Source organism: Triticum urartu, chromosome 4A (assembly GCF_056163025.1).
Source record: "Triticum urartu cultivar PI428250 chromosome 4A, HENAU_Tu73, whole genome shotgun sequence".
Taxonomy (NCBI): Eukaryota; Viridiplantae; Streptophyta; class Magnoliopsida; order Poales; family Poaceae; genus Triticum; species Triticum urartu.
Window position 1 is genome coordinate 171,295,158 of NC_141876.1, and position 12,653 is coordinate 171,307,810.

The following is a 12,653-nucleotide window of genomic DNA, read 5'->3' on the forward strand; positions in this document are numbered from 1 at the left end:
CCACGTGCATCGTACCTTGACATGACAGGTACAGCACGGGGCTGTTTGGTTCTAGGACTAGCATTGCCACATCTTGCCATACATTTTTGCCAAGCTTGCCTAAGGTTAGTTCATTAAAATGAGAGGCACAAGTTGGCAAGCCTAAGGGAATCTTGTCACACTTTTTGTGTGTATGCCATGTGGGGTCCAAGGGTGGCTTGCCTAAGATGTGGCATGAACCAAACACTCACCTAAGTTGGTCAAATTTGCCTAACCTTAGTTGTGGCAATCTTTGGCTAAGCTAGTCACAAACCAAACAGCCCCGTAGTATATCATCCTTCCAGCCTACCCACGTGATTGAGAGGATTGAGAGAGGCAAAGATATGATCCCGCATAGACATCCGTGCCATTGCCAGCCAGATTCCTCTTGCTGGGACGAGTATTTCTCTTTCACATTTGATCATGCCTTGCATTGCGCGGTTGTCAGAAAGTTTTATTTTTAAGTTTCAGTCCATTCTTGAAATAGGAGTAATACTCTTAGATAACTTTGCAGTACTCAATTGCCACAATTTTCAGTCCATTTTTGAAATAGGAGTACCATTCTTTCTTCTACTACTAAAAAAATTGCCACAATTTTGGTGTTAACATACGTCCACGTACATGGTGCATGCAGGCGGTGTCAGACGAGGGGCGAGCGATGTACAACGGCGGTCAGGCGAGCTTGACCTTCTGGAGCCCCAACGTGAACATCTTCCGCGACCCGCGGTGGGGCCGCGGCCAGGAGACACCCGGCGAGGACCCCGCCGTCTCCGGCCGCTACGCCGCCGCCTATGTCCGCGGCCTCCAGCAGCCCTACGGGGGCGCAGGTCGCCACGGCGGCCACACGCGTCTCAAGACCGCCGCCTGCTGCAAACACTTCACGGCCTACGACCTCGACAGCTGGTCCGGCACCGACCGCTTCGACTTCAACGCCATCGTCACGCCGCAGGACCTCGAGGACACCTTCAACGTCCCCTTCCGCTCCTGTGTCGCCGACGGCCGCGCCGCCAGCGTCATGTGCTCCTATAACCAGGTCAACGGCGTGCCCACCTGCGCCGACGAGTCCTTCCTCCCCGGCACCATCAGGGGCAACTGGCACCTCGAGGGGTACATCGTCTCTGACTGCGACTCCGTCGACGTCTTCTACCGCGACCAGCACTACACCAGGACCCACGAGGACGCCGTCGCCGCCACGCTCCGGGCCGGCCTCGACCTCGACTGCGGCCCCTTCCTGGCCGTCTACACCGAGGGCGCCGTCGCGCAGCGGAAGGTGTCCGACGCCGACATCGACGCCGCCGTCACCAACACCGTTATCGTGCAGATGCGCCTCGGGATGTACGACGGCGATCTGGCCACGCAGCCGTTCGGCCACCTCGGCCCGCAGCACGTGTGCACGCCCGCGCACCAAGAGCTGGCGCTGGAGGCGGCGAGGCAGAGCGTCGTGCTCCTCAAGAACGACGGCGCCGCGCTGCCGCTCTCACGAGCCGCGCACCACACAGTCGCCGTCGTCGGCCCGCACTCCCAGGCCACCGTGGCCATGATCGGGAACTACGCCGGTCAGCCGTGCCGGTACACCACGCCGCTGCAGGGCATCGGCAGGTACGTGAAGACCACATTACACCAGGCGGGCTGCACCGACGTGGCATGCCAAGGCGGCAACCAGCCGATCGCCGCTGCCGTCGACGCGGCCCGTCGTGCTGACGCCACCGTCGTCCTGCTCGGCCTCGATCAGAAGGTCGAGGCCGAGGGCCTGGACCGGACAAGCCTGCTCCTTCCTGGTCGCCAGGCGGAGCTCGTCTCCGCTGTGGCGAAGGCCTCCAAAGGGCCGGTGATCCTCGTCCTCATGTCCGGCGGGCCCGTCGACATTGCCTTCGCGCAGAACGACCGGAAGATCGCTGGCATCCTGTGGGCAGGGTACCCCGGCCAGGCCGGCGGGCAGGCGATCGCCGATGTAATCTTCGGTCACCACAACCCAGGTATGTACACTTAGACAGTGTCTATTTGAATGATTCAAGTCCGGATCGAATTTCAGATGACAAAATTTACCAAAAATTGAAGCAAGGACACGAGTTTGATAGGTTTTGGATTGGAATTGGTGCAGGAGGGAAGCTGCCGGTGACATGGTACCCACAGGATTACCTGCAGAAGGCGCCGATGACAAACATGGCGATGCGCGCCGACCCGGCGAGGGGGTACCCCGGACGGACGTATCGGTTCTACACTGGCCCGACCATCCACCCGTTCGGACACGGCCTCAGCTACACCAAGTTCACCCACACGCTCGCGCACGCGCCGGCGCAACTCACCGTCCAGCTTGCCGGTCACCACGCCGCCGCCGCCTCCTCCCTCAACACGACGAAGCATCTTGGCCATGCCGCCGCCGATGTGCGTGTCTCGCACGCGCGGTGCGAGGGCCTGAGCATCCCGGTCCACGTGGTCGTGAAGAACGTCGGAGACCGGGAGGCGCGCATACGGTGCTCGTGTACGCGTCCCCTCCGGCTGCGGCCGCCGCGGCCCACGGCGCGCCCGCTCGTCAGCTGGTTGTGTTCGAGAAGGTGCACGTTCCCGCCGGCGGCGTGGTCCGCGTGGAGATGGGCCTCGACGTCTGCAACGAACTCAGCGTGGCCGACCGGGACGGGGTCCGAAGGATCCCCGTGGGCGAGCACATGCTGACGATCGGCGAGCTAACCCACCTGGTCACGCTGGGGGTCGAACAACTAGCAGTGTAGTGGCTAAGGATTCGGACAATAGCCATGGATGTCAACAGCAAGTGTTGGATAGTTTGGAATTGGATTTTCATGGTGCCAGACACTGTCTCCGCAAAGGTGGAGAGAGGAATTAGAACTGCACCTGATTACTAAAATTGTTCTACGCACTGCAAACGATTATGAAACTGGAAGCAATACAAAGAATCATTGTTTCTACCTCTCGGGTGTGAAATTGTCTCCATGTATTCCTGAATCTTGCGTCTACTTTGATTGATCCATAACCATGCGCTTCACCTCTGTCAAGGCCCGAGTGCCACTGGACTGGTTTCCTGTACAAACTTGCAACCGGGGCAGGGAGCCGGACATTCTAAAGCTCATCTCCAACGGGAACCTCAAAACGGCCGTAAACATGCCAACCGAGTTGTCCGAACGATGCGAGCCATCCACCACGGTACCCCTATCGGTCCATGAAATTGTTCGCTTGTCCGAAGTCACGCAAACCAGGGGAGATTTACGGGCATCCAGACCGCCATCACGTACGCCGACACCTTGGTTCCATCCAAAAAGATCTCCCGCGTGGCCACAACTCGGCTCCCCGCGTTGTATTAATGTCGGTCCACAACGGACACCACAGGTCACTAGAGCCGTCACTAAAGCTCTGGGCCGGCCGAGAGTGCCGCGTCTCAGTCTTCGCATCTGTTCAATGTCAGAGAGAAGCAGAGGTGAGAGGGGCAGGGAACAAAGTGAAGAAGAAAGAGAGGGAAGGAGGAGGACATAGGGCGCGGAGAAGGAGGTCCCGGCGGCGACGGCAGCTTACGAAGATCGGGAGGAGCACGGGGTAGGCTCTTCAGAGGAGCTCTGTGGCAACCCTTGCAGTTGCCTAGGTGGGCACGAGCCCTCCCCTGGCGGATGTATGCAATGTCTTGGGTGTCGGCGGTTCCTCGGGCCCTAGATGGGCTTAGAGGGCCTGGGCAAGCCACGTCGGATGGTTGGGGGGCTGCAGTTGGTGGGGGAGGCTAGGAGTTGCTCGATTTGGATCGAATAGTCTAGATCGACGGTGCAGATCGTGGGACAAGGGTTTCAGGTGGGGGAGATTAGATGGAGAGGGAAGTGGCTAGAGTGGCAGTTGTGGTAGGAAGGGGGGGGGTTACTCTCCTAAAAATGAAGGATTTGCCTTAGTAAGAAGAGAGGGTTTTGCCTTATATACCAGGGGTAGAGGACTAGGTGCTACAGGCGGGGTTTATGATGGAGGAAAGGGAGCTGCCTTCTTAGCAGTTTTAATAGCAATTTATTTAATTATTTAACCTATTGTAGCGCCCTAATATTTAAATGTTCGGGCATCAAATGAATTCTAAATAACATGGAACTTTATATGTGCCCCCTCTATACTATAACGAGGCCACGCAAAATAACTCGTTCAATTCGAAATTTTTAACTAGTGAACTTGGAAATATCTTCATTCACTTAAATGAATGAGTATGAGCTACAAGTGCTAGCTAGGGTTGTGCTAAAATCCTGATATTATCTGGTTAGCTTTCAAATATCACAAAAAGTGTGCAATATGATCCTTCGGGGGTGAGTCTCGGACTAGAACATCAAAAGGGAGAAGGGATTTATTTATTCACCATTTAACAAATGGAGAAATAAAATATTCAAATTAATTAATGTAATATGATGCTGATGCAATGTTGATGAGATGTGATTTCTACTATGCAACTTTCTTCTTATAGACTTTGTTGGGCCTTCAAACGCAGATTTTTTGTAGGACAGTAACAAATTTCCCTCAAATGAATGACCTAAATTTTATCACTCCGTGGGAGGTGTGCTACTTGTGAGCCGCGTTGGGTTTTTTCCCGAAGAGGAGGGGAGATGCGATACAGTAGAGATAAGTATTTCCCTCTGTGAGAACCAAGGTTTATCAAACCAATAGAAGAATCACGCAAATTCCCGTCTCCAGCACCTATACACATAAAAGCAAATAATTGCACCCAACATGGGCAAAAGGGTTGTCAATCTCCTTGAACTCATTACTTGCAAGGATCAAATCTTGTATAGGTAGATGGGTAAATTACAAAGTAAAATAAAAGTAAATAAATTGCAGCAATGTATTTTTGATTTTATAATATGGTTGAAGTAGACCCGGGGGGCCATAGTTTTCACTAGAGCCTTCTCTCTCAAACACAGCATACAATGGGTGAACAAATTAATGTTGGGCAATTGATGGAAAAGCGTATAGTTATGACATATTCACGACAATGATCATGTATATAGGCATCACGTTCGAGATAAGTAGACTGACTCCTGCATGCTTCTACTACTATTACTCCACCAATCAACCGCTATCCAATATGCATCTATGGTATTAAGTTCATGACAAATGGAGTAACGCCTTAAGCAAGATGACATGATGTAGACAAAGTAAACACAATCAATATGAATAAACTCTGTCATTTTATCCTTAATGAGAACAATACAAATATGTGTCTTGTCCCCTACTATGTCATTGGGATATAGAGCACCGTAGGATTGAACCCATTACAAAGCACCACTCCCATTGAGATAAATCAATCTAGTTGGCCAAACCAAACGGATAGACTGGAGAGAAATACAAAGCTATAGCAATCATGCATAATAAAGTTCAGAAAAGACTCAATTACTTTCAATGAATAATCTGATCATAAATCCACAATTCACCGGATCACAACAAACACACCGCAAAAGAAGATTACATCGGATAGAACTCCAAGAAGATTGAGCATATGGTATTGAAGATCAAAGAGAGAGAAAATGCCATCTATCTACTAGCTATGGACCCATAGGTCTGTGGTGAACTACTCACGTATCATTAAAAGGCAGCAAGAATGATGTAGAAGCCCTCCGTGATCGATTCCCCTCCGGCAAAGTGCAGGAAAAGGCCTCCAGATGGGATCCCAAAAGAACAGAAGCTTGCGGTGGCGAAAGAAGTGTTTCGGGTGGCTCTCTATTGGTTTGGGAGTATTTGGGGATTTAAAGAGGGGGAGGTCAAGGAGTGCTATAGGGGGCCCACGAGCTCAAGGGCGCGCCCTATGAGCTCGTGGCTCTCCCCTAGCTCTTCTGGCCTCCCCTCGAACCTTTTAGGGTCCCTCTGGTCCAAAAAATCACTGTAAAGTTTTATTGTGGTTGGACTTCGTCTGGTACTAATTTTCTGAAAATCCAGAAACAAGCAAAAAACGAGAACTAGCACTGGGCATTACATTAATATGTTAGTCCCAAAAATTGATATAAAATAGCATATAGATGCATATAAAGCATCCAAGATTGATAATATAATAGCATGAAACAATAAAAAAATATAGATACGTTGGAGACGTATCAAGCAGCCCCAAGCTTAATGTTGGTGTTGTCTTATAGTGCCTTCCATGCCACACACACGTGGGGGATTCCTGATATAGGGTGTTGCAACATGTTCACGATTCTTTTATAGTGATAGAAGTTTTAACCCGAGTAAGGGGGTTGTAGCGCATGGGAGTAAAGAGGACATGTTACTTAATGCTATGATTGGGTTTTACCTTAATGATCTTTAGTAGTTGCGGATGCTTGCTAGAGTTCCAATCATAAGTTCATATGATCCAAGTGCGTGAAGTATGTTAGCTCATACCTCTCCCTTGCAATAATGATTAACGATCTAGTTATCAATTGCCTAGGAAAATTTTGCAAATCCTACCACCACTTTTGCACACTCGCTATACTAACTTAGTTGTTATTTATATTAAAACAACACCTAACTTTTATTTTTCACGTTATTTATTATCTTGCAAACCTATCCTACAACACCTACAAAGTACTTCTAGTTTTATTACTTGTTTCTATATAAAGTAAATATTGGTGTGCATAGAGTTGTATCTGTGGTCGATAGAACTTGAAGAGAATACAAATTCTACCTGTATCTCCTCGTTGGGTTCGACACACTTGTTGAAAAAGGCGAGGTGGTGTGGGATGGGGCGTTGTTGAAGGAAATATTCCCTAGAGGCAATAATAAAGTTGTTATTTATATTTCCTTATATCATGATAAATGTTTATTATTCATGCTAGAATTGTATTAACTGGAAACTTAGTACATGTGTGAATACATAGACAAACAGAGTGTCACTAGTTTGCCTCTACTTGACTAGCTTGTTGAATCAATGATGGTTATGTTTCCTAACCATAGACATGAGTTGTTATCTGATTAGCGGGATCACATCATTAGAGAATGATGTGATTGACTTGACCCATTCCGTTAGCTTAGCACGATGAACGTTTAGTTTGTTGCTATTGCTTTCTTCATGACTTATACATGTTCCTATGACTATGAGAATATGCAACTCCCGAATACCGGAGGAACACTTTGTGTGCTACCAAACGTCACAACATAACTGGGTGATTAAAAGTTGCTCTACAGGTGTCTCGGATGGTACTTGTTGAGTTGGCATAGATCGAGATTAGGATTTGTCACTCCGATTGTCGGAGAGGTATCTCTGGGCCCTCTCGGTAATACACATCACTATAAGCCTTGCAAGCATTGTGACTAATGAGTTAGTTGTGGGATGATGTATTACGGAATGAGTAAAGAGACTTGCTGGTAATGAGATTGAACTAGGTATGAGGATACCGACGATCGAATCTCGGGAAAGTAACATACCGATGACAAAGGGAACAACGTATGTTGTTATGCGGTTTGACCGATAAAGATCTTCATAGAATATGTAGGAACCAATATGAGCATCCAGGTTCCGCTATTGGTTATTGACCGGAGACGAGTCTCGGTCATTTCTACATAGTTCTCGAACCCGTAGGGTCCGCACGCTTAAAGTTCGGTGACAATCGGTATTATGAGTTTATGTGTTTTGATGTACCGAAGGTAGTTCGGAGTCCCGGATGCGATCACAGACATGACGAGGAGTCTCAAAATTGTTGAGATGTAAAGATTGATATATAGGACGGCTATATTCGGACACCGGAAGTGTTCCAGATAGTTTCGGAGAAAAACCAGAGTGCGGGAGGGGTTACCGGAACCCCCTGGGGAAGTACTGGGCCTTAGTGGGCCTGAGGGAAGAGAGAGAGCTGCAGCCTAGGAGGTGGCGCACCCCCTCCCATGAGGAGTCCGAATTTGATTAGGGGAGGGGGCACGGCCCCTCTTTCCCTCTCCCTCTCCCTCTCTTTCCTTCCCCCTTCCCCCATCCTAGTAGGACTAGGAAAGGATGAATCCTACTCCTACTAGGAGGAGGATTCCTCCTCTCCTTGGGGCGCACCAAGGCCGGACGGCCTCCCCCTTGCTCCTTTATATACGGGGGCAGGGGGGCACCCAAAGACACACAAGTTGATTGTTCCAAGCCGTGTGCGGTGCCCCCCTCCACCATAATCCACCTCGATCATATCGTAGCGGTGCATAGGCGAAGCCCTGCGTCGGTAGCAACATCATCACCATCATCACGTCGTCGTGCGGACGGAACTCTCCCGTGAAGCTCTGCTGGATCGGAGTTCGTGGGACGTCATCGAGCTGAATGTGTGCTGAACTCGGAGGTGCCGTGCATTCGGTACTTGGATCGGTCGGATCGTGAAGACGTATGACTACATCAACCGCGTTCTCATAACGCTTTCGCTTACGGTCTACGATGGTACATGGACGATACTCTCCCCTCTCGCTGCTATGCATTACGATGATCTTGCGTGTGCGTAAGAATTTTTTTGAAATTACTACGTTCCCCAACAGTGGCATCCGAGCCAGGTTTATGCGTAGATGTTATATGCACGAGTAGAACACAAAGGAGTTATGGGCGTGGGTATATACATATTGCTTGTCGTCACTAGTTGATTCTTGATTGAGCGGCATTGTTGGATGAAGCGGCCCAGACCGACATTACGCGTACGCTTACGCGAGACTGGTTCTACCGACGTGCTTCGCACACAGGTGGCTAGTGGGTGTCTGTTTTTCCAGCTTTAGTTGAATCGGATTCAATGAACAGGGTTCTTTCTGAAGATCAAAAAGCAATCACTATACTGCGTTGTGGTTTTTGATACGTAGGTAAGAACGGTTCTTGCTCAGCCCGTAGCAGCCACGTAAAACTTACTTGAACAAAGTAGAGGACATCTAACTTGTTTTTGCAGGGCATGTTGTGATGCGATATGGTCAAGACATGATGCTAAATTTTATTGTATGAGATGATCATGTTTTGTAACACAGTTATCGGCAACTAACAGGAGCCATATGGTTGTCGCTTTATTGTATGAAATACAATTGCCATGTAATTTCTTTACTTTATCACTAAGCGCTAGCGATAGTCGTGGAGGCAATAGATGGCGTGATGACAACGATGCTTCAATGAAGATCAAGGTGTCTAGCCGGTGACGATGGTGATCATGACGGTGCTTTGGAGATGGAGATCACAGGAACAAGATGATGATGGCCATATCATATTACTTATATTGATTGCATGTGATGTTTATCTTTTATGCATCTTATTTTGCTTAGATCGACGGTAGCACTATAAGATGATCTCTCACTAAATTTCAAGGTATAAGTGTTCTCCCTGAGTATGCACCGTTGCGAAAGTTCGTCGTGCCGAGACACCACGTGATGATCGGGTGTGATAAGCTCTACGCTCACACACAAAAGGTGCAAGCCAGTTTTGCACATGTAGAATACTCGGGTTAAACTTGACGAGCCTAGCATATGCAGATATGGCCTCGGAACACTAAGACCGAAAGGTCGAGCGTGAATCATATAGTAGATATGGCCAACATAGTGATGTTCAACATTGAAAACTACGCCATCTCACGTGATGATCGGACATGGTTTAGTTAATATGGATCACGTGATCACTTAGATGATTAGAGGGATGTCTGTCTAAGTGGGAGTTCTTTAGTAATATGATTAACTGAACTTTAATTTATCATGAACTTAGTACCTGATAGTATTTTGCATGTCTATGTTGTTGTAGATAGATGGCCCGTGCTGTTGTTCCGTTGAATTTTAATGCGTTCCTTGAGAAAGCAAAGTTGAAAGATGATGGTAGCAATTACACGGAATGGGTCCGTAACTTGAGGATTATCCTCATTGTTGCAAAGAAGAATTACGTCCTGGAAGCACCGCTAGGTGCCAAACCCGCTGCAGGAGAACCACCAGATGTTATGAACGTCTGGCAGAGCAAAGCTGATGACTACTTGATAGTTCAGTGTGCCATGCTTTAAGGCTTAGAACCTGGACTTCAATGACGTTTTGAACGTCATGGAGCATATGATATGTTCCAGGAGTGGAATTTAATATTTCAAGCAAATGCTCGGATTGAGAGATATGAAGTCTCCAATAAGTTCTACAGCTGCAAGATGGAGGAGAGTAGTTCTGTCAGTGAACATATACTCAGAATGTCTGGGTACCATAACCACCTGACTCAACTGGGAGTTAATCTTCCTGTTGATAGTGTCATTGACAGAGTTCTTCAATCACTGCCACCAAGCTACAAGAGCTCCGTGATGAACTGTAATATGCAAGGGATGAATAAGACGATTCCTGAGCTCTTCGCAATGCTAATGGCTGCGGAGGTAGAAATCAAGAAGGAGCATCAAGTGTTGATGGCCAACAAGACCACTAGTTTCAAGAAAAAGGGTAAAGGGAAGAAGGGGAACTTCAAGAAGAACGACAAGCAAGTTGCTGCTCAAGTGAAGAAGCCCAAGTCTGGACCTAAACCTGAGACTGAGTGCTTCTACTGCAAAGGGACTGGTCACTGGAAGCGGAACTGCCCCAAGTATTTGGCGGATAAGAAGGATGGCAAGGTGAACAAAGGTATATGTGATATACATGTTATTGATGTGTACCTTACTAATGCTCGGAGTAGCACCTGTGTATTTGATACTGGTTCTTTTGCTAATATTTGCAACTCGAAACAGGGCCTACAGATTAAGCGTAGATTGGCTAAGGACGAGGTGACGATGCGCATGGGAAATGGTTCCAAAGTCGATGTGATCGCGGTCGGCACGCTACCTCTACATCTACCTTCGGGATTAGTTTTAGACCTGGATAATTGTTATTTGGTGCCAGCGTTGATCATGAACATTATATCTGATCTTGTTTAATGTGAGACATTTATTCATTTAAATCTGAGAATAATTGTTGTTGTATTTATATGAGTAATATCTTTTATGGTCATGCACCCTTGAAGAGTGGTCTATTTTTGATGAATCTCGATACTAGTGATACACATATTCATAATATTGAAGCTAAAAGATGCAGAGTTCATAATGATAGTGCAACTTATTTGTGGCACTGCCGTTTAGGTCATATTGGTGTAAAGCGCATGAAGAAACTCCATTCTGATGGAATTTTGGAATCACTTGATTATGAATCACTTGGTACTTGCGAACCGTGCCTAATGGGCAAGATGACTAAAACGCCATTCTCCAAAACTATGGAGTGAGCAACAGATTTGTTGGAAATCATACATACTGATGTGTGTGGTCTGATGAATATTGAGGCTCGCGGCGGGTATCGTTATCTTCTCACCTTCACAGATGATTTGAGAAGATATGGGTATATCTACTTGATGAAACATAAGTCTGAAACATTTGAAAAGTTCAAAGAATTTCAGAGTGAAGTGGAAAACCATTGTAACAAGAAAATAAAGTTTCTATGATCTGATCGTAGAGGAGAATATTTGAGTTACGAGTTTGGTCCTCATTTGAAACAATGCGGAATAGTTTCGCAACTCACGCCACCCGGAACACCAAAGCGTAATGGTGTGTCTGAACGTCGTAATCATACTTTACTAGATATGGTACGATCTATGATGTCTCTTACTGATTTACCGCTATCATTTTGGGGTTATGCTTTAGAGACGGCTGTATTCACATTAAATAGGGCACCATCTAAATCCATTGAGACGACGACTTATGAACTGTGGTTTGGCAAGAAACCAAAGTTGTCATTTCTTAAAGTTTGGGGCTGCGATGCTTATGTGAAAAAAGCTTCAACATGATAAGCTCGAACCCAAATCGGAGAAATGTGTCTTCATAGGATACCCAAAGGAGACTGTTGGGTACACCTTCTATCACAGATCCGAAGGCAAGGGATTTGTTGCTAAGAATGGATCCTTTCTAGAGAAGGAGTTTCTCTCCAAAGAAGTAAGTGGGAGGAAGGTAGAAATTGATGAGGTAACTGTACCTGCTCCCTTATTGGAAAGTAGTTCATCACAGAAATCTGTTCCTGTGACTCCTACACCAATTAGTGAGGAAGCTAATGATGAAGATCATGTAACTTCATATCAAGTTACTACCGAACCTCGTAGGTCAACTAGAGTAAGATCCGCACCAGAGTGGTATGGTAATCCTGTTCTGTAGGTCATCTTACTTGACCATGACGAACCTACGAACTATGAGGAAGCGATGATGAGCCCAGATTCCACAAAATGTCTTGAGGCCATGAAATCTGAGATGGGATCCATGTATGAGAACAAAGTGTGGACTTTGGTTTACTTGCCCGATGATCGGCAAGCCATCGAGAATAAATGGATCTTCAAGAAGAAGACTGACGCTGACGGTAATGTTACTGTCTACAAAGCTCGACTTGTTGCAAAAGGTTTTCGACAAGTTCAAGGAGTTGGCTACGATGAGACCTTCTCACCCGTAGAGATGCTTAAGTCCGTCTGAATCATGTTAGCAATTGGCGCATTTTATGATTACGAAATTTGGCAAATGGATGTAAAGACTGCATTCCTGAATGCAATGTTGGGGATATCGCTTATCGGGAACTTATCGGTCGACCCATGATAAGGGGTAAATCGGCCAGTTTATCGGCATATCGGCCAATTTATCGCCATATTGGCTGATTTATCGGCCGATTTATCTTATCGGTCAGACAACGGTAAGCGTTAAATCAGCCGATTTATCGGAATATCGGAAGATATCTTGAACAGT

General features: G+C 47.2%; 1 pseudogene across 1 annotated transcript; it reads left to right on the forward strand.

Annotated features, from left to right (window-relative positions):
• The first annotated feature begins 325 nt into the window (after positions 1 to 325).
• LOC125551336 (putative beta-D-xylosidase 2) lies at positions 326 to 2,942 on the forward strand (annotated as a pseudogene). Its single transcript, XR_015600640.1, has 3 exons — positions 326 to 507; positions 653 to 1,994; positions 2,120 to 2,942. The product of XR_015600640.1 is annotated as a putative beta-D-xylosidase 2 (transcript).
• Positions 2,943 to 12,653: the final 9,711 nt, after the last annotated feature.